The 27,366-nt window shown below is 42.4% G+C and overlaps 1 protein-coding gene across 2 annotated transcripts in view; it reads left to right on the top strand.

The window, feature by feature from the left end:
• The window catches only part of adarb1b (adenosine deaminase RNA specific B1b), a 117,446-nt gene that overhangs the window by 58,784 nt on the left and 31,296 nt on the right, over window positions 1-27,366 (top strand). For both annotated transcript variants that reach the window (XM_084545531.1, XM_084545532.1), the window contains one exon: window positions 15,173-15,208. The gene's annotated coding sequence lies outside the window, so the exon portion shown is untranslated. The remainder of the gene's footprint in view (window positions 1-15,172; window positions 15,209-27,366) is intronic.

The raw sequence follows: 27,366 nt of genomic DNA on the forward strand, positions 1-27,366 counted from the left end.
TGGTCAAGTGTGAAGTAGATTCATGGTTGTATAGAATGGACCCATCAGTAAGGATTCTTTGGTCTAATAAGGGGAAGAGAACTATAGGGGAGGACAAAATATCCAAACTTCACATATCCTATATGCTATTACCATATAATTAAGGGATCAGCTGTACTACTGGAAATGCCGTGTAGTATTGCAACTCATGTCCACATTTCACAGAATAATTATGAGGAAAACCCTAAGTTGTTGAAGACTGTTTCAATTTCAGGCCTTCTTTTTCTTATTTGGTTACCTGTCAAGTCAAAACGAAGTGATTTTTTGTATTATTTTTTGGCTCAAGTTAAAACATGTTGTGATGTAGCTGAATGCCAGTCCATTTGTGACTCAGTCAATATTTAAAAAATGTATGCGACAGAACGACAAATGGCCTCCTCTTGAGTGTTGCACTGAACTTAACTGGCATGTTTAAGTGCACTTCTAAGCAGTCGGATGACATTATCAATTGTTTGCTTTTGGCCTAAACACAGTCACCATGCAGCAGCAGAGTTTATCCTCTGTTTAGTACTTTCCAGAAGTTGTTCCATTGTTTAAATGGTGGCAATAGCTTCTCTTCCTCCTCATAGCTGCAGATGACTGCATCTTCCTCTCTCCTTTCCCCTGTGTGCTTTGTGCGCTACTCTGGGCTGAGCATCGTCGCTTCGGTGCCTCTTAGGGTAATAGAGGGATGGATGGGGGAAGGTTGAAAACATTCTGGACGGACCTAGTTGGTATCAAGGGAGCACCACCAAACGGGCGGGGGAAAAGCCATCATCAATAAGGCTAAGGCTATGTTCCGGTAGGGTGCTGTCAAAGGCCCTGGGTGAACGGTAACAAGAACTACAACAACAAAAAACAGCCTTGGCAGCCTATGACCTCATTGTCTGTTCATGTCAAAAATGCTGCTGCCAACAGTCTGTTTGCCTCTGCTTGTTTCTGTCACTGCCTACCGTTCAGATGTTGGTTTGTCCCATTATGTCATTTCATTTCAACTCTGCTACGGCCTCCTCTCCCTTTCTGTTGCAATTACAACCGCCATTTGCGTTGATACCAAGAGTTTGTCACGCATACATGCCTGGCCTGAGGACATTCTGTGCCATAAATCATACCTCAGCATTTAAGCTCTTTCAGCTTTACTTAATGTTTCTTCTGCACTCGGTGGCTCTTGTTCTATTGTGGCATCATTGCGTGTGACCCATTCCCATGTTAGGAAACTAGTTACATAAACATGGCCTTGAGCCTTTTACCACACCAGTGCCAGCCTACGATTAGCCCAGAACACAGTACACAACAGTGCAGAATCTACACCGTACAGAATTTGGGATTTCGAATGTGCGTAAGCAAACACAAAAAGACGGAAAAAATGTATGTCCGAACATTGCTTCGCACAGTGGCTCAGTGCTCGACTCGGATTTCTTTTTTGCTCCTTGGTAAAGGTGAGTCTCACCATCCCACAAAAATGTGACCCAGAAGGTCAAGGCTGCCCATAAAAAGGAATGTGCATGTATGTGTGCCGGAACAAAACATTGTGTCATTGAGGTCCACTCAAGTTCAATGACAGCAAATCTACCCATAATGCTTTGTAACACACCAGAGAGCATCTCTCGGGGCTCCAAATTACCTCTCACATCTGCTGTTACTCTGTGCCACGAATAACCTGACGCCACACACCCGCACACACATACACATCAGCACCAAATGCCAAGAGAGGGGCTGTTTGAATTGATTAGTCTGTCATAAGTGAAGTGATGATGTGCTCTAACAGAGATGATGGAGTAAATTTCTCTAATTGATTGTTCTGTCAATCCACTGAATATGACACGCATACAAATTATTATGTAAAATTACTGCATATTTCAACCACAATAGAGATTTAGGCATTTCATAAAATACACTAGCATTTCCAGAAATGCCGACGCAGATTTGTTGTAGTGACTCAATTGCTTCTTGCATGTGATTCCAGGCGCTGCACTGCTCAGCACACGCTGGCATCTCAAATGTCAACAAGTATCTACATATCAATAACCAACAGTTGTGTAACATTGTATGAGATACCAAGCCAGAGAGGAGAAGGGAGCAAAAAGTTAGCGTAGATGAGGCGAGCAGCTCACTTGCTGCCACTCAAGGGACAGTTTGCTCTGAAGTTCTAATGTGTTGTTTCCTGTCGGCATTGAAGCGTCCATGCCTGACAAAAGAATTTGGAGCAAATGGGGCGGATCTCCAGAGACGCTGTCAAGAAGGGCTTTCAAAACGCTCATTTGTTGTTGTTTGTATTGAACGCCACCCTGCTGTAGAACGGTGATGGAGGGGGTTTCAGGGAGGGTTTGTCAAAGTGATTCCCAAAAAGACATCACCAAAAGCTGAAACATTATCATATTACATTTTCATATACCTTGAAAAACAGAAAAGTACTTAGAAGTATTTAGAGGCGTCCACACTTTTCTCTCGAATGTAATGATCTTTTGCTTCAACCTTCAACCTCCATTTCACAGAATAAGTTTGAAATATTGGCTTGACAGAACCAAAAGGAAAGAACATCAATAAAAGATGCCACTCCTTTTGGGAGGTCGCTCAGATCTCTGAAAGATGTAGATTTAGATTTAGTTTGGGCCAGCCTTATTTGTTGATGGACAGAAGACTGTCAGCAAAGTAGTCATACATGTCATCTGAGCACCATGAAGTTGAATTGGTTTAGAACAAAATGGCTCTGATTGGTTGTAGACCTATCCAATTGAGTGCAGAGGTATGTTTTCTCTGTATCAGTTTATACACGCCCCATAATTAAATCCAAATTGCGTGTTACCCAGACTCCTGATAAAAGTTGAGTCTTGGACATGACATAGCCAATCAACCACAACATTAAAACCACTTACAGGCATGATAAATAACATTGACCATCTTGTGACAGTTCAGTGTTCTGCTAGGAAACGTTTGGACCTGGTATTCATGTGGATGTTACTTAGACATGAACCACCCACCAAGACCAGACCAGGGACCCCCACCCCAAAGCAATCACACTCCTTGATGGCAGCAGCCATCCCCAGCAGGATGCAGCCTGACACAGACAGACACACAAAAACGCTTTAGGAACAACTAAAAAAAAAAAAACATGAAGAACAGCACAAGGTGTTGACCTGGCCTCCAAATTCACTAGATCCCAAACTGATCAAGTATCTGTGGGATGATCCACAGAGACCCCTACCCTTAACCCATAGCACCCAAAGGCCCCCCACTAACAACATTCTGTTGCCAGACACCACAGGACACCCTCAGAAGGCCATGTCCATTCTCTGACGAGTCACAACTGTTTTGGAGGCACAAGGGAGACCTACACAATATTAGGATGGTAGTCATAATGTTATGCCTGATCGGTGTAGTGCACAAACATTTTCCAGTTAACGTTTGCCATCCTCCTTTTACACAGTAAAACAAACAGGTGCATAAGGTTCACAAGGTCTTAGATTGCAGTGAATTGTTTTTCAGTTAGTTCACCCTTCTCTCTCTCTGCATTCACAAAGCACTCAATTTTACATTTACATTTGCTCCCAGTGCCATTTCCACTCTATCATCAGCTCTCTGCCTTTCTCATTCTCTCCGCTGATTATCTGCCCCCTCATTCTCTGATTTACCTTGAATGACCAAATGGGCAAATGACATTGAAACCCTCCGTAGTCAGCATGTTTCACTTTGATTCATTAGTCCTTCAGCCCACTGCGTATTTTTCCACCAAAGCACACGACCATGCGTTACAGTTATTAATTAAAAACACCACAGGTATTTTCTGTCAGAAGTGCAGCATGCATTAATGAAACGCTGGTATAACAGAAGATTTTTTTATTTTTTTATTTATTTTTTTTTAAAGAAACACACTTGTTTAGGATTTAGCACATGGTAGTTATTTTATTGCAATAGGGATACAAAATCAAAAGTCAATTCAAAAGAAAGAGTGGATAACTTGGATATTTTTTCTCAGCAGTTTTTTATTTAGTTAGTTTTTTTGCATTAGGGATGCAGTACTGGCTGAAATCTGTTTGGTCATTCCATCCGAGGCATGACGGTTGCCAAACTAAAATAGTAACCCTTATGTAACCATGGCCTTTACCCAGTGAAAAGAGATGTCAAATGCAGTTCTGCAGCATGATGGCTTTGAATCTTTCTCGGAGTGCAACTGCTAAATGGATAACAAATATTAAGGACTGATTATTTTGTTGGCAGCGGACTTAAAACCTATGCTTTAAAGTCATTGTGGTATATATACATTTAATTCCGTCAGGTTTCAACAAACGTAGTCTGATAGAAAGCAGCCAGTGAGCAAGTCAGACCAGCTTTGCTCACTGGTCCATAGTAGAGCAGGCCTTGGGCAGTCATAGACAGATGGCAATCCCAGAAAGATGTTCAACCATCCTATCTTATTGATACTGACTCACTGCCTACAGCTTGTGTATGCTTTAACAGAGTGCCATACTGGCTTTCTTTTAACTTTAGCTGAGGATATCACTAAGGAGAGGGTTGCTGTACATACCTGAGAGCTGCCGGGTACAACCGCAGCCTTCCAGTGCGGCCAATTAGGACTTATGCAAAACATGTTTACTTAGAAAAATGGAGGTAAAACAAAGAATGCAAAGCAAGGAGTTGGGGGAAGGGATGCCTGGCAAAGGAAAGGGACCAGAGCGTCATGGGCTCATTTGCCCACGCCTCACTTGCCCTCTGTGGTTTCTGCCCTGGCACATTGACATCAACAGCAATGTACCAGGAGACTGTCACTACTTAATACAGTTGCTTTCACAAGACTTTTCATTGTGTGAAATTGTTGATTGCTTCTTATATCAACATGGATAGTTTAGTATAAAGTCTTCCATTTGTTGATTTTCTTGTTCTGCTTCAGACAAACGCACCTACCTAGGCCTTGTTCAGTAACACGTCGGTGGTTCTACTCTGACAACTTATGACCGATGTAAAGTTGTTGTCCAATTGACCACCCCACTCGCAATGTCTGGTAGCTTTGACTCATTACATCGTCACTTATTCCCCAGGAATGTTTAAGATGGAAAACGGATGCTTCATCACCATAATTGGCAGGGAATTGGGTCACGTCTCTCATGCAACACAGCCCCACCGTTCCAGGAAAACCAGCTGGCTGTCAGATATAGCACCTGTGACGAAATACATCCTTGTGCAGATCTCTAGCCTCCCAGTCCCTGGCTCTTTATAGCTACGTTTTCCTGGGATAAACTGTCAAAGATTACCGGTGGCGGTGATTGCAGTAGCTGTTTGGATCTGCTCCACATTTATCCTTCACCTGGCCTTAAACTGGTTGGATAGGCAGAGCTGTCCTTGTGTGTTTAATCATTTTTTTTCCAGTCTCAACTGGAAATGTTGTTCTTATCCTTTCAACAAAGTTTACAGACAAAGATGTGTTACATTGCGAAGTGAAGCCTATGAAAGAAATCATGAAATATCAACTGTTGACCCTTTGGAAACAGAATGTTTCCAAAGGGTCAAGAGTTCCTGTTCATGTGTAAACCTCTGGTCTGGATAAAGGCACAAATGGTTCTCATTTTACCAGGTGTAAGCTTCAACCTACTTTACTGGATACCCAGATTTTATACTGTCATCTCATGGAATACAAGACACACACACACAAATGTGAACACAACATGCTGTGGCCTACTTTTTGAGTACCTGTGTTGTAATCCTATCTGTGAGCGGTGAATAGAGGTGGTGTGGGAAAGCCTGAACTACCCTAGCACAACAGAAGGGCTGGATGAAAAGGAGGTTGGAGCGGTCCTGCAGGCTGGATTTAGTCTCCATCTTGGAAGTGGTTAATTAGCTTGAACTCCACATTCCTATCCTGTGAGAATGAACAGCGTTGGAGTGCCATGCAAACATGCATAAACACACAAACACACTTTTACACATTCCCCCATAATTACAGTTCGATTAATTCTCAAACATTTTGCCCTTACGCAGACGCACACTCATAAAGCCTGCTCTTTCACGCTCCCAGAGAATGTAATGAGGGCTCAGGTGGCAGTACAGGATGCTTGCTCTGGGCGGTGGCAATGCAGATGTTACCTGGTGGCGCTGCGCTTTCTTGTGTGTGCTTGTGATTGCAAGCCAGCTGTGATGGCCAGCTGCCCACTTTGCCAAGACATTGGCTACTCCCCAGATGGTTGACCCAGATAGATACACCAAGAGAGGAGAGGAACGCGCGCAACCACTCTCTCTGATGCACATGCACACTCAGATGTACACCTGCGTGGACACCCTACGCACGCCGGATATGCTTGCGAAGTCCCACCAGAGCAGGTGAAGCTGGAGAGTTTTAGTTATTTTTGGCACGACCTCAAACTTTCCCGATGCAGCAAAGTTCCATTACAAAGTGATTCTTTGTTGTTAAAAGTTGTACTACACAGTAGTTATCTGATCTGTGAGGAGTTTGTTTTGGTGTCTTCAAGTCTTCAGTTTTCGCATTGGAGGATAACTGTTGTTGCTATAGTGAGGATTTTCTACATTTGCCAATACAATGTCAGCTACATAGCCAAAAGAAGCGATTCCCAAGAGAAAAGTGCACCCGCACACTGAATAGATGTTTCCAAAGAGATGATTTATGAAGTACAGCTGTGACGTTTGACATTCTGGAAATAGTAAAACTAAAAGTATTAGGTTCAATCTATCTAAAAAGTCAAACAGTCGTTCATCAGCCTTAATAATACCAGTCAACCGCTGATAAAGCAGTTGCAATTTGTTAAAGCCAAAAAATTCTTGCAGCAAGTTTCCCAGATGTGTGGTTTCTTGTGGCAAGTGAAGCCTGTTTTGCCCAAGTAAATCAACTTTAAGACCTCTTCTGTTAGGAAATTAATGGTTGGGTGTTCTCCTACCACCGGTTAAAATGTTCTTCCTCTTGATCTTAACCGTGTTGGCAGCCATTTTAGTTGCCAATATTAAACATTGTGAAAGTTTTTATTTAGCTCGTCATTTTGGTTCTTCAACTTGGACCTCCATTTTGGACGGAAGCCTATGCATCAGCAGTTAGCAGGTGTTTTCAGCAGCAACAGATGCTTGCTGTCTGTTGATTGCATAGTGCCATTTGGATTTCATTATTGGGCATTTCAGCTGAAAGAAAGGGAAAAAAGTGTCTCTGTACACATTCTGATAATCCTACAACCAATCAACCAGAGTAGACTAATTCAGCTGCACAGTGCTCAGATGACGTATATGACTGCGACGCTGTTACTCTTCTGTCCATCATCACATAAAGCCAGCCCAAGTGATTTCATTAGTCTGGCAGATCTTTGCCGGAGCGTAATCTGTCCCCGACGGATCCGTTCCAAACCAACTTCACCCCACCAAAGTGTTGAGGGCGGGGGAAGTTCGGGCTGGCTTTCAGGCTTATTTGTTTTAACGACTCCTGGAAAATCACTATTTCCCAAGAGACAGGTCGCCATCACGTTGCCCAAAAATATAAATGAATGTAGCTTTAACCACCAAGGGGTGCAGTAACTGTGGAGGGACTAAAAGCTGTGACCATACCAGCCCACCTTAACTTTTCTTTGTGTATTTTTAGGTGTTTTTTTTTTTTTCTGCAGTCACGTGTGTTTGTGCATCTGTGTGAGTGGAGTCATTATCCTCAATGTCACACTGCATTGCAGTGCCGTAAAAACCTTATGGGAGAATGCGTGTGTGTGGGTGTGTGTGTGGGTATGTGTGTGTGTGTGTGTGTGTGGGTGTGTTATACAGGCAGGCCAACAGTTTCAGGGATGGCTTTCATAGGTTTGTGTTTAACAATTTAAAGGTTCTGCAGAAATTTAAATTAAGTTGGAGTGGAGATTTTGCCTTAACACATTTTAATGTCCTGCTTGTCTGTTTCTCTCTTTTTCTCCATCCATCCTATTCCACCTCACTACATCTATCTTTACCTAGATAATTAAATACTCCTACTACTATATATGCATATAATACTTAATTTCTGTCATTCCCCTCTGCGACCTCCTATTTTTTTCACCATGGCCTCAGTCTTCTCCCTCCTTTTTCTCCGTAACACAGGAAAGGGAGGGCCGTGCCGTCAACATGGGCACACAGCAGGGTGGAAAGATAAATTGCCTGCGAAAACAGAGTCATTCGTCATAGGAGGAAATGCTGACGTGTGTACTGTAACATATAATAAAGAGAGGGAGGGTGATACAGGTGAGGAGAAATGTGCCGTGGTTCATCATGATGGGAAGCAAGCTAGATAGTCTGTTCTAGATTATGAGCAACTAACTTATGTGTGTTTTTGTGTCCGCGGAGGCAGGCAGCCTGCGTGGATCTCAGCCTCGCTATTCATCATCACATCAGTTTACAGATAAAACCTTCTCGAGCGTCCTTTAAAGGATCCACTTCTCACTTTCGCTTGTTTTCGAATGTGTCAGATAATGTGTCACGTTCACAGCGAAATGGAACCAATGCAGCTACTGTCGCTGTGATCCTACGGAGATTAAACAGCTGAGAAAAGTTTCTCTCAAGGCCGAATGTTCCAAAATCACGTCCACGTGCAGCCTTACCTGCAACTGGAACCTGAACACCCAACTTGGATTTTGTCAGTGTTGCTATGACAACATGCAAATCTTTAGGATTTCTCTGAGGTTGTTGTCAAAATGTTGCCTGCAGGAGCTCGGCTTAGCTGGAGATGACATGAGGAACAACATGACAACTGTGGAACAAAATCAAAATAGCTCGGCTTCATTAGCATTCAGTTCGGCTCCTTGTTTCAACTACATTCAAGTGGAGAACCAGAGGGGTGAGAGGAGAAGTGATGCATTTTGTCAAGCATTCTTCATCCACCCCATGCTTGGTTTATAGTTAGTTTATAGTGGTTTGAAATATATAGGTTGAATGCTGTAAAATTCATTCAGTTTGGTGTAAAATCAGCCTTTTGAAAATAGCTTTTGTGGCTTGCAGTGGGGCTGCCCTTCTCTCACCCTCCCTCTCTCACTGCTCGTTGGCTTTGCCCTTCAGGTATATGTCTTGCCAGAAGGACGGACACAGAGCTGCTCATTGTTCTCCTCGTGCTTATGTCCAGCACACAAACATATACTGTATGTATACACACACACACACACATACACAGTGCCGCTGGTCAGACTCCAGCCAGACTCCAGCCCAGCCACGAGCAGTGGAGCGGATGTGTCCCAGGCATAGAGCTGGAGGGTTTGTTAAAGAGGGGACCACACCCTGTAGTGGGAGCTGATGGTTGACTTGTTGACTTGGGAACCAAAGGCAACTCCCTTAGGAAGAATTAAGTCATTCCTATTTACAGGCCCCCTTATTTAGAACACAATCAGACTCCTATTTAAAGAGAGGAACAGTGAACTGCAGCAGCTGATATATAAAATACCGTAATGAGGGTGCTGAAATAATCAGATTTTTTTGAAAACCACTAGACGTCACAAGATTGTTTTGGCAGTCTGGTGTGTTTATACATCATTCTTGGATGCTTGCATGTTACTTTGTAGATGTGTGTGTGTGTGTGTTGCTTTGTGTGTATTCCCTCACGCTGCAGTCTAATTTTGGAGAAGGCAACCACCGTCTTGTTTGGCTTCCCTCTCTGTCGCTTCTCTCTCTTATCTCGCTGATAACAAGTGCAGTTCACATCCTGACAGTGTTTCTGACTTTCAGTGACACCACATTGCGCTGCAGCTTGGTGTCATCTGACAAATGGCCCGTATGTGGCCAGCTCTTTGTAGCGTGTCACACTTAATTAATTTATCATTCGACATCTTCATGTATGTATCATTGTCTCCTAACCCTCCTAAGGTTGAATTTCCCCATACGATCCATGCTTCATGTTACTCCTGTCACTGTTGGCGATGGTGTAGAGGCCATGTGGCTTCTCTGTTACACATGGAGCCACCAGCTGCTCTGTCACCTGCTTCAGTCAGGCCTCATCAGGATGAGACAACAAACTTGAAAAGTTCATAGTCCCCTGCAGATTCTAAACCCTTTTGCATAGATCTAACCAACCGTTAGTTGGCAGCATCTCTGATTCCTCTCTGGCTTCTCGTACTATCATTTGTGTTTGATGGAGTGCTCAGTCAAGCCGGGAGCTTCTCCGTCACGGCCTGACCCGCGTAATAGCAGCCCTTCGAATGTATTATTTTCTTGATTTAGCAAAGCAGTGGATCCTGTAGAGACCGTCCATGACACTTTTTTTTTTTTTTTTTTTTTTTGCTTTTTTGCTTTTTTGGCAACACAGAAACCTCAAAGTGCCAGAATAAGCAGTCTGCACAGATATCTTGAGTTCAGCATCACATAATCCTTCTCTTAAAAGGTTGCAGAGAATGTGGATCTGGATACAATAGTGCAGGGAAATTAACCCACCAATGAACCGTAAATGCTCCCACATTTTACTAAAAGCCTGATGGCAAACTGAAAACAACACTTCAGTGAAAGTATGCCCAAACAAGTTCATTGCACTAAGTGTGTGGGCAGGTTGCTGGCTTCTTATTTTGAAAGTGGCAACTGCCAAATCAGTGTTGACTTTTTATTTATTTATTTTTTAAAGCGCTGGCGGTCGTGCTTGTACAGTGTTTGTGTGTGTGACGAGTGCGCATGATCAGATGTGCTCTCTTAGTCAGCACCTTCTGCTCTGGCTTGTGGCTGGTTTGCCCAAATGTGTCATTATTTTTACACTTCCACACACAGACGGCCGGGACGGTGGGTCCCAGAGTGGCCGTCGGAGAAGAAAATCCATCTCGTCCATTAGGAGATGTGACTTTGGATATAAAGCAGGAGTGCACGTGTGATGATTTATAGCTGTCTGCTGAAAATTGGACTGGAATATGCAGGCAAATAAAAGAAAAACAATATTTCGTGTGTGTATGCGGCATAGTCCTCATTACCCTGTAGTGGTGCTGCCCTCTGCTGGACAAGTGGGAGTAAAACAAAAACATTGCCAGACCATCAAAAAGGTTCCCTGGAACAACTGCACATTGAGCTTCTATCTCCCGTGGATTTTAACACACACACACACACACACACATATACACACACAAACAAACAATCAATCTATGTCAAATCACTCATTTAATGAAATCCTTTAATTAAAATGTGTCCCTGTGTGTGTGTGCAAGGAAAAAGGTAGGTCAGAGGGAGGGGTAGTGCTTAATGGCTTATCAGGACCCTGGATAGTCTGTGTGTGTGTGTGTGTGTCTGTGTGTGTCTGTGTGTGGCCAGTGGTTACACAGCCACTGGCCTAATTTTTGGCTGAAGACCGGGAGTCGAGGTTTACAGTCACGCACTCCTCCTATCACGCATAGTCGACTGCCTTGCTCTTTCATAACCCGTATTTTTCATAATCAACCTCACAGTTTTTTATTTTATTTTATTTTTTTTAAACGGTCCAGACTGATATCAAACAGCTTCTTACATCTGTTTTCCTAATCACTCCTGTTTATTTAATGGCCGTTTATTTTATTCTCCATTCACCCGCCGCCTCCAGCCTCGAGTGTTCAAAGAGCTAAGAGGAGGTCCGCGAAAGGCTCTCCCCCTCTGTCTCTACTAATCTCTCACACACAATCTCTCCTTCGCTCTCTTGCCAAATTCTGTGCACAAGATGAGGCTCGGCGAGTGTTGCTTTCTTTAGGAACGTGACTTCCTCACAAGGCAATGAAACTCCACTCCTGCCTGGACATTTTTCATCTGCCTTCATATTCAGGTATTCGGCCGCTTCAGGCGGAACACATTTGGGCTTTTGATTGGTTCTCCACGCCGACTGGAGATAGCTTAAACACACAGGCAAACTGTTTTTATTTATTTTTTTTCATTTTTATTTTTTTTTTTAAAAAGGGGGGGAAAACATTCTTTTTCCTCAAACATTTATCATCATCTATGGGGAATCTCAGAGGTTTGTGGTTTTTCTTCTTCTTCTTCTTCAGATGTTGGCTAATTTGTTTGTTTTTGTTTATTTTGAACTAGCCAGCTTTTGGTTTGTGGCCCCGAATGTTTTAATGAGGTATGTTGATGAATGCTAATAGGGACGGCGCGTTAGTGTAGCATATAAATAAGATTGTCGACGTACATCTGAGTGGTCTCTGCTTCCTTGGACTACGATGCACGGTGCATTTGTGCAAATTTCTCACCATGATCATTTTGGATCCAGTTGTATGATGATCATTTTGTGGTTATTTAACACAAGTTAGCAAGTAAAATCTCCACTCCCACTTCTGATGAATTAAGATTTAATCGTAGTCCATCAGCTGCATTAATGCCGGGCTCTTAAAATGCTACATCCGCGAGACTGGCTCTCAAATTCAGATGGCTTTAGGAAGATTTAAAAAAAATAAAATAAATGAAAATAGTTCCCACTGAGTATATTTTTAGATCTTTGTGCTTTTGCTTCAGCTGTGAATACATCTATGGACCAGCAGATGGGCTCGCCACAGTAGCCTGGATTTCATCCCTGTAAAACTGTTTAAGAGGTTGTTTTTGTCAATGGTCGTGTTTCTCTGTCAAACCACGGGAAAAGGCCACCAGGGGTTTAGGTGTTATTTGAGTCCGGAGTGCCTTTAAATTCAGTCTGGGTAACCACAGAGTGTTGGCTGCATAACCACGGCCTCGTTCCTCTCATTCACTCAGCATGTGTTGAAAATGCCAGGAGAGAGAGAGAGAGGGAGAGAGAGAGAGTGGCGGTTGAAATTTCTGCCTGTGGAACAACATGTGCCTCTATTCTCTTCTGTCTGCAGCGATCGTCTGTGTAAATTAAGCAACCAAAGGAAAAGTGGAGTGACTGGTCTTCCTTTCAGAAAAAAAACCAAGCAAAACAAAGAAGCCAGCCAAGACAGTTGTGGTGAGACTTGGCCAGATGCAGTTATGGTTGGCTTGTACACAGAAGCATGAATGAATTTGCGTCTGGAGTCTATTTACTTCTACTTTCTCTTTTTTCCCCTTCCGACCATGGGCCTTCCATTGTCATAAACTTGGATCGCTCCTCGGTTGCTCTGTTGCGTTCTTATTGCTCCTTCCTGCTCAGTGTAACGTTTAACAGCATTTTAACGTTTTACGTCAAACACCGGGCCTTTTTGACCTTTAACAACCCCACAGCTTGCAGATCCTACTTTTAGCTGGACAGCTCTTCAGTTTAATGTGTGAATTTTTCCTTTACCCAGCTCCTCACCTCATCTTACCTCTCTCCCTCTCCTCATTCTCACATCTCATGCTCGCCTTGCCTCGTTTCTTTATCTTCCCTTCTCACTCACTCAAGGCTTTTTCCTCAACACCTCAACATCCTCTCCTCTTATTTCCCCCTCTCAAGCTTTTGTGTGTCCATTTCTTGTCTCCCTATTCCTCTCCTATTCTCCTTTACTATCATCACCATCCCCAGCTGCTGTATCTAACAGAAAGGCTACGGAGCTTTAAGGCTTTTTTCCTTTTTTTTTGTCACACTCGCCTGTAGATTTGCTGCTATTTTTAGCTCTGTGGGCTTCCAGTTATTTTTCGCAGGCATTTTGGAGGGTTCACGTGCCAAAATCAGAATCTGAGTTGCAATATTTAGAACCTTTTAGCTGATCTGCTTTGCCTACATGCATGATGGCATACTGGTGCAGGCGCAGATGTGAAGATTTTACAGCACATTGTGTTCCTGATCGTGAAGAGCACGCTATAAGTATAAAACTATGCCATGCCATTCATTTGTCCATTAAGGAAATATCCTTCTCATCTAAAATTGTAATATTTTGCCCAGCATATGGCTTTAAGTTCTCTTTGTTTTTTTGAGGGGGAAAAAATGCTTAATTACTTGCTTCCCTAGGGTGGGGATTTAAACACTGTAAAGGTTGATTGAACAACTAAAAAGTCAGTTAACCAAGAGAAAGAATGTATGTTTAGACAGGTCTGTCAGCAGAATAAACATCAGGAGTTAATGATGAGCCATGGATTGTTACAGTGCAGCCTTTTTGTTTCTTTGTTTAATTTGCAGCCTTGCCCGGCGTTGCCAGACTCGATTCTTTTCAGAATATGCGTCTGGGAACACTATTTTTTCATCTTGGGGCGTGTTTCAACCGATGCAGAGAAGAAGAAAAAACAAAAACCTCTGCGTGGAATTCGATCGTCCTTCAATCAATCAGAGTAATTTCGCTGTAAACGAATTCAACTCAACGGTGCTCAGAGTATTATTCTTCTGTCCGTCGTTGCGTAAAACCTGCGCAAAAGGTTTGATTGCCCCATCAGATCTTTGCCAATCAAAACCAATCTTTCCACCACGAAACAATTGTGGGTAGGGTGGAGTTTGTCTGGCTTCTGAGCTGAGTTCAACCATAGATTTCTCTCTTTGATAGCGATATGTGGTAATTACATGAGTCTGTGTTATTACAAAAATTGTTCTCAAAGCAGACATTGAAATGATAAACAAATGCTAATAAAGTAACAAGTAAATAATGATCGAGCAGATGAAACGGTTGGAACATTCACCTCATCCCATCACTGGTGTGAGACTCATTCTGTCACTTTGCAGTTTATACGGCCTTTCTGGTTGTGTGTCGTTTTGTTTCGCTTCTCCGCTGCCTTCAAAATGCAGCGCTGCTGAGAAATGACAGTTCCTCCTATCCACATGTGGTATTTGTAGCTAAATTTTCTAAAGGAGGAGCATGCCAACTGTGCCGTAGCCTGTGACCTACCTGCAGAGCAGAGCCATAGCTCCTTAAGGCAGAAGTATAAATAAGATAAGCCGTACCCTTTATTGATCTCCTGTAGGAGAGATTCAGGGTGATGGAAGAAAATGGCACAATTTCATATAACATGTACTAAGAAAAGACCTGCAATGTTTATATTAGTACCAACAGGAGCCTTCTATCGTAGCCGTAGTAAAAAGAGCTGCTATGTTGATGAAAGTACTGGAATGAAACTTTAGTCTTTAAGTATGCTCTACAGTTGATTTTCTAATGTAAAGTATTTACAGGGATATAGGATATTATCCTGGATAGGACCTGAGGAGATCAAGTGTTTATCAGCTGAATGAATAAATTCAGTGATATGCGTGCCTCTCTCCTTGCTCCTTAAATCCACCACTATTCCGTGTGTCCATCCAGTGTATTTAAGATCTTTGACAGAAACTTCCTGGTCAGCCAAAATATCTGCTCTTTACTCACTTGGACCTCATTCTCTTTCTCTCCGTCAGGTTTTTCCGATCACAGACATCACAGCTGAGCCAAAGGTGAGTGTTTTTCCTCTGTCTCTACCTTATCCTTTTCCATGCCCTATTTTCCCTCTTCCTTTTGTGCACCGCACATTAGTCTTTGCTCAATACAGACTTCTTGTAAACAATTTCTTAATAAAATGTTAAACTATTTTGGTTTAACGTTTCAACTGTGGTTGAATTTTAATTCAACATCATTTGAAGCACTAGTGTTGTTTGATACAGTTTGGTACAATCACACGTGCAATTACATACGATGACCACTAGAGGGAGGCAGAGTATTTCTTTCCCAGCTTCCTCTCACGCTTTAATTTGATGAGCCACTGTTATATAGAGAATACAACTAAAAATTACATTAATCTTAGTAAGAGGAGCCAGGTGACAAATTATTTTTATTTACTACTGCTAGGGTAACTTTTTTAATATATTAGCTTGTGTTAATATTATGTGGATGCATATGTGTGTATGAGAGAGAGGTGGCTTTGTATTCGGTGCACGCCAATGCAAGAGAATATTTAAAGAGAGATCTTTGATATCATGCAGCTCTGAGCCCTGTGTTGAACTAACGGCAGACTCATGAAGTCCTGGGTGAACGAGGTGGTTTGAGTGGATTGGACAGGTACAGAGTTTGTCCCTGCTCCATGAGTTAATTCTAACCCAGTTACTGATGAATTACTCTCATCAGCTTGTCCCCGCCTACTTTTTCACACTCTACTCCATCGCCTCCCCTCGCTGCCTACTGATAGGGCAGACATGGAGTCAACAGAGGAGAGAAGCAGCGAGAGGAGGAGGAAAGCGAGGGAAGGGAGGGAGGGATGGAAAGAGAGTTCGGATATGAGGGAAGGTCCAAAGTAGAAACAAAGAAACGCTGCAGGTGTGTGGAGTTGAGCCTTCTGCATGTCATTAGCTTGACATCACAAACCAGACAAGGCTGAGAGCGCGGGCTGTAAGAGGTGAAGGACAGGTAGACCACGTGCGTGTGCTGCCAGTGAGAGATCCCAGCAGCTGAAGTTTTATTTGGTTAGTTTAGAGCTGAGTAGGAGAGCTGCTTTAGTTGAATTTCTAGCAGTGCGGATCAAGCCATGGCCCTTCTCACCAACGGCGCGCAGAATCTGGGCTCCTATTACTGCCTGATCCGACGCAGGTTCAAGAGGAGGCGCAAGAAACGCTCCGAGCGCAAAGGTAACCCCTTTAGAGTGGAAGTTCAGTGACCGAGACTGGTGCTGAGCTGGCTGTTGTAGAAAAGGCAAGGAAAGAGAAGTATGCACTTGCTATGATAAATGATTTTATATTTGTCTGCTGTAGACTGCGGTAGAATATATTCTTATATTCTTTTTTTTGTGCAAACAATTAGGTTGCAGGCAATCAGCAGCTTTTAACTGTTGTGTGTGTTTTGTGTGTGTGTGTGTGTGTGTGTGTGTGTGTGTGTGTGTGTGGTCAGTGAGACTTACTTAAAGTTAACCTATGGTGTATATTCTGCTCTTTGGGGAATTTAAATGTGGAGTTAAATTTGAGTGAGTGGACTTCCAACAAGTGTGAAAAATAGTGTTAATAATATTTTATCATAAATGTGTACTAACAAGGCAAGTGTGACAGAGAGCGTCCTACTTGATTATGATTTAAATGTGATTTCTCCTTTAATGCTTTGACTTTGTCATAAAAATACAAAATCAGTTACTATACAGGTCAACTGCTAAATTATCGACCACATACATTACATGTGTATATAGATTAAAATGAACTATTACCTCACCATATATAACAAGAGCTGCTTTGGTCCCATGATATTTAAACCAAAAAAGTTAATTTATTAACAGATCTTTAGAGTGTTTTAGTTTTTATCAGCTGGAAAAATGTGAACGGCAATCAACAGCAGGAAGCGAGAGCATCTTTCTAATCTATATTCAACTATTTCATGATGATTCAAGCAAATATTTCTTTTCTACTCTTGATGCGTCACGAAAATCAAAGTTCAAAAGTTCCCATAAAAATCTGTTTTCATTAAACATGTCTGTTTTGATGTTTGTGCTGCCTGCTTAGTCCTGTAAGTCACGGAGCTGTTTTATTCAAATGGATTTCAAGTAGAGAGATACAGTAGTTTCTTCTTTTTCCTTCTCTCTCTCTCTCTCTCTCTATGAGTGAGGCAGGTTTGTGTCTCTTGTGTAATTGAAGTCGAGTGACGGGAGCCCCACGGACCCTCTAAGCTTTTCTCTCCTGAGTTTGCGGCTCTGCTCTGGGGATTAGCCTAACAGCAAAGGTAGTAATTACTTAGGTGGCCACAGCTCACTGCCAGTATTAGCCATGTCTCAGCCACTTGCTTTGACACCCGGTCACCCTCCGCACCCCCACCCCGCTCCCCCTGTCGAGTCCATTCATCCAAGAAAATCCACCGCTGCTGATGCAGCGTTTTTTTTAGCCTCCGATCCGCGCACCAAGCCCCGCTCACTCAGAAAGTGACTACGTCCATCAGTATTACACAGGTCTGTTTCCCGCCTTTTCACCCTCCCTTATCACCATGGGAATGAAAGTGGCACTTTTTCACCACGCTGAGAAAAGCGATGACTAAGCGCGACTTTGGGCCGATGTTGCTCGGTTTGCTCTCTCAGCTTTAATGCCCTGCACTGGAAGCCCCCTGATAAGTTGCTTATAGTACTTGAGTTCCTCCGAGAGCCCGGCGGGTTAGCGGCTAACGCTAGCTGAGGTGATGAGGCCATATACTTATTTAAGAGAATCATTTAGCACTGACTCAAGGAAATCTCCTTCGCTCCATTTCCTTGACAGTGAGGGCAGAGTCAGTGCCGCACCACTGGACTGGACAGTCCATTAGGAGTACATCAGCGTCTTCTGCAAGGACACTTCGGCGTGTCGATACAAGGGTGCACTAGGGTCAGCTGGTTGAGAGGCCACTTCGTTTTAATCCACACCCCAGTCCTATACAGAATGTACATATCTACCTAAACTTTGACCATCATTTAATTTCACCTACAAAGTGCCTCATCTTATTTGGAGAGCAGGTTTTTGAATATTATTGACTACACAGATTTTCTCCCTAAAGCGCTGTCGGTATGGATCAACTAACAGTTCATATCTTTACATGTCTGTGTCTAAACATATCAGCACAGAATAAATCGATGGGATAAATGCCTAAACAACACGTGATTATTGGTGGAAGCGACCTGTGTGACTTTTTACTAATCCGCAGGCAGGTGAGCTTGTACAATGACTGACAAAGTCTGCTTCAGGAGGAGGAAGGGTGGATGATGGTGTAAGTTCAATACCAGACTTTCAGCTGATAGTCAGGGGTTTGCGTCGCGCTTATGTCTCTTATGGGATAGTTCCTTTTCATGCAGATGACTTTCTATTCCCTTTTATGTTTGTTTGCACAGGTTTATTCACTTTAATATTTTGTTCCTGTAGGTTGGGATGGATGGTTTGGGTTAAAACAGTTCAAATAAATGTACCAGTACTGTTGTCTTTCTAATGAGGTCTTGTGTAGTAGGTGTAATTTAACTTCCAGGTTAGAAATAGTGTGTTGTGTTTGTGTGTATGCCTTTGTTACCTGTCTCAGTGGTCCACTTGTGGCTAAAATGTTTCTTCCCCAACCCACATGTTTTGTTCATTTCTCTCCAAACATTAGCTTTTTTGAGTCAGCTGGCTTTTAATTCAGAAATCCCATTTAGGACGTGTAGGTAGGTGGTTTTATTGTCGGTAAAGTGGTGGAGGTGGTGGAGGTGAAGCTGCTTCTAACTGACTTGCTGTGCTATTTGACCATTTAGTTTTGAGTCACATGCCTTTGAATGGAACTGTTAGCTGTTACCACATGGGATGTTATGTATCCAATATGCTTGGATCTCAAGTGGTAGCATCAGCTGTAAGTTGCCGATTCCTGTTGCTTAGAAGTAGAAGCCATACAAGAGCAAGAAAACGACCAGATAATTTAATGTAGGCAAAGAAAGGATGAGAATATTGGAAGTATCGGGGCACCATATTTTACAACAATGTTTAAATAAGTAAAAAATGTAAAAATTTATCACCCTAATTAACTGATTTCCCCAACAATAGGTAATGCATGTGTAACGGCCTCCGGTTGTCCACACTATTGTTCACAGTCTGTTGGAGCATTTGAATAGTGAGAAGACATTGTTAGTTGACAAGTCAAGTCTAATTGCTTTTTTAATACATCATCCAGCTCTTTTGTGATTTTTCCATTCCTCTTTTTGCTTTCTGTAGTGATTTTATTTACCTAATCGTGTTAATTCTAAACACTGAGTTAATGGACTGACCAGTTACCATGTAATAATCACAGTTTTACCTTTGCTTTGTAAGGGAATTACCACACAGTGCACAGTGACTTTCGAAATGCTGAACTTAAGCATATCCTCCAAGTTATAAGTTCCTCAATGCATCTCTCATAAATGTGCCAAGCCATGACACCTGCAGACGATGCTTTCCAATGGGCCGTATATGAAATATGGAAAATGGGGAACAGAGGCCTTTTCTGCCATGCCAGCAAAATCTCCAAAATGAGCTTTTGCAACTTGAATAGGGGGGCAGAGAGGGGGCTCTGCACTCCCTGACGCTAACAGTCCATCACTGTGGAACAGACTTTGCCTGCAACAAGACTTTTCTTCTCTCTGCTTAGATAAATCTTTCCAACATAATATCTTTCTCCCATCTTTTCCCTCTAACCATCCGTTCCTTCTCTTTGGTTATTTATTTCATTCAATTATTCATATATCCGTACTTTGGTTGAAATAGTTTTCGACATTATTGTTGCCATTCATAAGAATCTCTGAACATAACACCAAATAGAGTTGATTAATGATTTAGCTCTTTCCATTTAGTATAATCTGCATCGCTGCATGTCGACACAAGAATAGATTTACAGCCTCTGAAAAAGCCCCAACAATCCGATTAACATTTGACAACAGTAACAAAGGAAATCAAATAGGAAACGCGGCTGCATTCATTAACCTAACCACAACAACAACAAAGCAACAAAAAAAAAGAACAGTTGATTATGAGCAGAGCCTCATTTAGCACCACAAACTCAGTGGCACTCTGTCACGATAAGAAATGCGTTGTGTCTGCCTGTCTCAATGTAATTAGCTTTGATTAGCATGCTGCTAATGACTGTAACAGACTGATGAAGGGAGGGAGAAAAAACAAAACACTGTAGTGAGATAGCACAGACTGCCGAGGTGTGTTCAGCTGGTGGAGAGACACTCGGTGACCCTGTATGCAGGGATTTGTGTCGGCTCCGCTCACCGCCGCTCAGATAAACTTCATTAGCGTAGATTCAGTGTCACTGTAGATCCAGATGGATATTGAAATGTTTTGCCCTTGCGGCTGGTTATTGCGCAGCTTTCATGTCGTAGGTGTGGTGGAATTTCTTTTGAGGTAATGCAACAAGGCATGTAGTGATGAAAATGAGATTTTCACAACAAATGTGTTATGTGGAAACCTTTGCCAGCAATGTAGAGGAAACCTTGATGTTAAATGTTAGATTCTTACCACACAAAAGAGCTAAATCGTGGCTCATATTGTTTTTTTGTATCACAGGGTTTGGACTGTGTATGTTAGTCCGCCCCCATTCTCTTTCCTTCCACCACCAACATTCATCCTCTTAGCGTGTATTAGCACTTTCTCCTGTCAGCTATCACAAGGTTTCCCACCGTGTCCCCTTCTAACTGTCCATCAGTATTGTCTGACAATAGCAAAGGCACGACGTGTAGAATTCAACCCGGAGATGACACTGTCTCAGGTGTGGGCACGCGCAGATCTACACGGATGCATTCAAGTTTCCCGTCGTCCCCGCTCCCGTTCATACAGTACACACTAACCCACTCAAGCATATGCACACATCTCTCTCTCTAGGACGCGTCTAACCTGGCCTTGAATGTGACAAACGGTGTTAGGTGTGAGCGCCCTGGGCACCCAGGCGAGGAGAACAGAAGGACAGAGGAAAGGATTCGGTGACAGGGTTAGATGGACACAGGCAAGCAGAGGGAAAGAACAAAGCAGCAAACGGCAACAAAGAAAAAGGCACCGTGCACGTACCCAGGGGTTCCTGAGGCTGTGTGGGATGTTCACAAACTCCTTTTAGATATTCTTTGCATTAGATTCGAACTTTTATGGTGATTTATCCACAACAACACAGCTGTAATGGAGGCAACACTATTTATTTTATATGTCAAATGTAATGATTTAGACCTTTTACGGTCACAATGACCGTGCTGTGTCTCTAGTATTAACGCAGACTCCGTTGATGTTAGTGTGTCAGAGCATCCAGTCACTGGATATCTGTGTGCATGTGTGAGCTACAGGGGTCCCCCCCTACCTATGAGCCCTGTTGGGTGCATGAACATTGAACACAGGAGTGGTGGTCCTCTGTGAGCCGGGCACGCTCGCACGCCCGCACATTCGCACACTTTCAAACACACTCAAACATACACTCCTTTCCCCACAGGCACTCGGTGCCTATGCTGTGTCATAAATCAGAGCTGTCAAATAGATTTTACAGCTGCTAGTGAAAGAAGGAGAGGCAGCCACCCAACAACCTTGAAAAGATGGAAGAAAGCAAAAGTAGAGGAGTTTTATTATTATCGAACCTGATACTTGGACCAAAAGGAATCTATGAAGAATCTATGAAGACTGGCAGGACAGTTTTTGCTGAGTGCACATGACAGACAAACTGAAAGTCTCTCAGCAGGGTGATCATGATATTAACTGCACTGACCAATGCATCTACACCATATAATCCTTCTGATAAGTATATATAGATAAGGATAAGGATTTACTGTTATTTGTCTTTGGGAGACTCTGAGTGGCCACCTCCTTAAAGGTTCATAAGGTAATTAGATTGATGTGCCAGTTGGTGAATTCATTATCAAATTTAATTTAATGATACACCGGTCGCTAGAACTGTAAAGATTAACTGTGACATATCAGACAAAAAACAAAACAAGAGACACTGAAATGCAGTAAAAAGAAAAAACAGAGACGCAGTTGTATGAAAAAAATAAAAGTTTAATGCATGTTTATCAATTTTGAGGAAATAATTGATAAATTTTAGTAATATAGTACTTTTTAGTAGTATATGTACCGTATACAATTACATATTATAGCCTATTGCAGCCTTAATTATATGTTATAACGCACCATATAACTAAGGCTGCAACAGCGCGTTAACGTTATCGATAATTTAAGTGTGCTGATATGTCTGGAATGCATCAACATGTCTCCGTGTGTACGCTCATCCCCATGGCAGCTCCCACTGCCATGAATGCATGAATGCTGCATGAGACCCTAAATAAAACTTAAATGACCTACCGCAGCAGCAGAACTGCCATGTACAAGCACCTCAACAAAGAACGTCCTGGGACTAGCTAACTGTTGAACTATTACAGTGAGCTTTCTCTGTTTGTTGGTCGGCGGTTAATGCCTGGGAGTCGCCGCTGTGTCTCTTTTGTCTCAAAGAGTAACTCAGTGAAGACTCCTATAGTAGATGATAATGGCTGCTATGGCAACCCATAAAAATGAACAACATTATAGTCTAAGTGGGAGTAAGCAGCTGTCTGCAGATAAATAATGAAGGTGGTTTTTCTATTGCAAGCTGCACTGCTCGTTGAAGTTAAATCATGCTCAACTATCCGTCATTATTAATGGCAGAATCAAGACCCAGTGGTTGACTATTCAGAATTAAATCCAATCTGTATGTTGCAGCCCTATACAAAATATGTCCTCAAGGTGACTGAATCAAATGGTGTTGAATTAATCTTAATTGGAGCACACAAAATGTATCTGTATGGTTTTGTGACTGTCCTTGGACTGTAAACATATACATAGATATAATAATAATAAGGAGGATATAAAGAATCATTCTGCTGCAGATGGGAGGAACAGTGTTGTGACATTTTATGGTTATTATTCTATTAACAAGACTCTCTAATAGGTGTTGTAGAAAGAATTGATTGGGGGATTGCTCAGGCAGTAAATAACATAAGTAAAAATAAGAAAACATGTGTTTCAATTTAGCTTTAGTTATGGTCTGAAACAGTGGTGACCACTACTTTCCTTCAACGACCATGTTTTTAAATTTACATGTGGTTTATTGTGAGACATGTGCAGTTTCTTATGATCTGAAATTTCAGATAAATGCCTGATTGGTATTTAAAAATGCAGAGGGGAAACATGAAACCCATTTTCATTAAGTGTTCATCGTCTCAGATACCTTCCTCACCCAAGCGCATGAATACACTGATTGGAGGAGCTCATAGGATGTCAGCGTCTGAATTGCTGCCTCTTAATATGCAGAATGGAGAAAAAGCATGTACATCCAACAGTGGAGCTCAGAAAGCAAATCGCTTCTGGCAGCCTAATTCACTGGTCATTAGAAGGGCCAAATTGAATAATGGACTCTGAGGCAAGGTGTGTATGTATGCGTGTTCATGTGTAAGTGTGTCTGATGAGGCAGAGAAGGCCATGTTGGGTGGCCGTACTCTGCGGCCCCTTTACCTTGGCCCATCAGTTTCAATCAGGCGCCGTGACAGGCACTCCCCTTTCTGCCACGACCCCTCTACATTAGGCCACCGGCGCCCACACATGTACTGCATTACGCTGCATTACCTGGCCAGTGCCTGGAGACGTCGTCCCCCCCCCCCCCCCAGGAGGCGGGGGAGGTTTCTGGCTTCACAAAAAAGACCCGATCCTATTTCTATTAAGATTCTTCCTCTCTTGCACTTTCTTGAGGTAATCACTGGGCTGCCAGAGCCTTATTGGGAAAAGTAATGGGCTTTTGGGATGGCGACAGTAGCACTCACTTATCTAACTGCATACATGGACAGTTAACAATGATCCCTGCCCTCCTCCTTGTATCCCTCCCTAACTTCCTTTTTTATTCGACTCCCTCTTTCTCTGCTTTAAGTCTCATTTCTGCACCCACTGTTCCTTACCCTTCTTTGCAGTGTTTGTCTTTCAAAGGGACATTTCTGCAAGCCTCCTGTGTCCATTTACTACGATATGTGACTCTAAGTCATATAGGTATGACAACATTATCGGATGCATGTGTCAAAGTGGACTATGTAATTGTAATTTGTAATTTATCCCTTTACAGACTCGTCTAAGATCAGCAGAGTGAACTTTAAAAGTTAAACAAGTAATCATTTGAAGCCAGAGAATGGCTAAAAACCTGTTGCTTACTTCATTAGTTGTTAGTGAAGGTGAGAAATCTCCATGGTTCTGTATCACGCCAATACTGGCAAACAAGAAACACAAAAGAAAACAACAGTTATGATTCATTTTGTAATTCCTAAAACAGCTTCCAACCCCTAGAGCTCAATTTGAAATGGTACTTCACATTCAACTTCAAATAAGTCTGCATCTTTCCTGCTCTAATAACACATTCTGGTGAGTTGTGAAGGCCTGATGTGAAATGTGATTTATTTTTTTTTATATATAAGAATAAAGCAGGAATCAGACAGAAATGGAATGGACTGGGGGGTGGAGGATTGTGGTGGCGCTGCCCGGTGGGCCGATCAGTCTGTGTTAGGTCTGCTGAGAGGGCTGTCTCATAGGCGGGCTCTCCTGCACCAACCATTTCCCATGGCCATTTGTCTCTGTCCAGTTTCTTTCCCTTTCCTTGCCCCTTTTTTTTCCCCTTTCATCTCCTCCTCCCCCTCATCTTCGATTGCTCATTTCGGACTCTCAGTCTTGTTCGATCTGTTTCTCCGCTCTTTTCTATGGTTCTTTGCTTTTTCCACCGATGCATCGCTCCCGTAGTCCCACTTATATTTGTCAAAGGATGCTATTAATATAACTAATAATCAGTTTAGTTGTATGAAAGATGCTTTAAAGTACTTTCAAGTGTTTATCAAGTTGCTTAGGGTTTTTTTTTTAACAACCAGGAAGTTGTTGGATCATTCATTTTTTGACTAAAAAGAACAATAAACCTGGTGAGTGTTTAATGTTAGAGCTGGTTATGGTTTGAAGTGGGGTCAGAGCAATATGTCGGCTTTTGTTAACAACTTGAAACTCTACTGATCTCTAATGATCTCATGCTCTCTGGCTTTTGACACACAACACACATCCTGTTCTTAAGAAACACCATTTTCATTAGTATTTGAAAATAACAGCTATTAATGCAGCCAGCTATTTTGAGTAGTGTCCATTCCATGAGTTTAACCTGATAATCAGACACAATCAGCATGGTATGTTACTTAAATACTCATAATGGCTGCTTGATCATCTGACTTTAGAGGATCTCTTTGTTTTAAACAATCAGTAGGGAGTGCAGATATTAAGTTTTCATGAATGTATGAAGATAATGTTTCACCTGGAAACTCAAAATTGGTAACTTTTTTTTATATTAACTTTGTTCTCAGAGTTTTTGTGTCACCAAGCCCAAGGTAGTGAAACGCAGAATCTGATATCAGAACTGAGAAAGAAACACTGCAGAGCAATGAATACTTTATAGTAAACTGTTTGTTCCAGAGCAGCCGAACACTTCATCCATAATTTCAGATGTGCTGTTCGTAATGACTTACTCTGCCAGCTTTCAAGTCTGTCCCTGTGATAGCCTCATGCCAGGCAGCAACACCGTTGTCTAATGCCTGTGGCATTCACTTTACTATGTGTTAAACTCTACACCTACGACAACGCAGCTGAAAGCAGACCATATAAAGCCACTAGCAGATGTTTACCTCTGGTTTCCTTTGAGGTCGCACTTTTTCATACCTACCTCATCCTCCACCTTGTATACGTGCTGCCCAGTGTAATTACGTCTGCGGGTTAAACAGTTATGCGTGTCCATTCATGCTGTAAACAGAGTGGAATGAAGTGAAGGGCAGCAGTCAGGGTGTGATCAAAACTGAAAAATCTAAACCAAAAGATGAAATAAGACAAAAACGTGTCAAAGAGCGACGGAGAAGAAAAGATGACTGCTTTTATTTTTCGAGATGTCTTGCAGGGATTGGCAGATTATTCACACACCATAAAATCCATTAAAATGGTTAAAATGACCCTGAAAATTAGAACAGAAGAAGAAAAAGCTAATGTGCTTCACACAAGGTTTTGTAGCTAAGTCTCCTTTTTTCTTTTTTTTCTTTTTTTCTTTTTTTCTTTTTGTCCAGCTACCTGTGTGTGTGTGTCAGTTTCCGTTTGTTCAACCAAAAGTGTTTATGTGTGTTTGTGTCACCGGAGTCGGCCGCCTGCAGTGTGTTGCGCCCAGGGGCCGAGCGGTGGGTCCTTCTGGCCTTGATGGACACAGGAAGCAAGGGCAGCCATTTAGTCTCAACCCCCCCAACCCCCCACCCTCCCCAGCCCTGCTGATGCTGGAGGGAATCATAACCACTCACTCTGATGATTTATGAGCACACCTGAAGCCAGCCGTAGACGTTAGCGCGCGTCTGTTTGTGTGTGTGTGTGTGTGTATTTTTGTGAAATTGTTGGAGCGAGAGAAAAAGAGACAAGTAAGAAACTGTGTGCTACACTTTGTGTGTGTTTGTGTGTGGGTGTGTGTGTGTGTGTGTGTGTGAGAGAGAGAGAGAGAGAAAAAAATAAGGGTGTGAAGGTAAAAAGGTGCGAGTGGGTTTAAAGAAACAAAAGATGGAAAATGCAAGAGGGAGTTAGCGACTTTATTTCACATCTTTTTATGCACACGGTCGAGAATAGATTATAGTGTGTTGCAAACATTGCCTGTGTGTTCTTCATGAGCGGGGACACCATTATCTCTTGTGTGGCCTTTATGACTTGGCCTCCCTCTCTCTCTCTCTCTCTCTCTTCCATGAACCTTGACTCTGACAGCCTTCTGAAATGCAATCCCCCATAAAATCCATCAAATAAAAAATTCATATTGATACTCTCTGCCTCTGTTTTCTCCACCTTTCTCCACTCTCGCCATCAGCAGTCCATGATGATAAACGACTGACTGTCAAATATTAAAGTCTGGAACACAATAAAAGCTTCTCTCGCTCTCCTTCCTCCACACCTTTCCATCCCGGCTACTCTCCTATTCTCAGTTCTGACAAAACATAGTAAGCATCGATAGTGTTACCATCGCAAAAAGACTTCATGTTTCATATCCATTCTCACATTCTCAATAACAGTTCAATGAATTGACAGAACAGCAACAATTTGAATCATTATTTAATCATTTATGTAGTTAATGTACACTCTGA

The sequence above is a fragment of the Chelon labrosus genome, assembly GCF_963514085.1.
Source record: "Chelon labrosus genome assembly, chromosome: 5".
In the NCBI taxonomy this organism is placed as follows: Eukaryota; Metazoa; Chordata; class Actinopteri; order Mugiliformes; family Mugilidae; genus Chelon; species Chelon labrosus.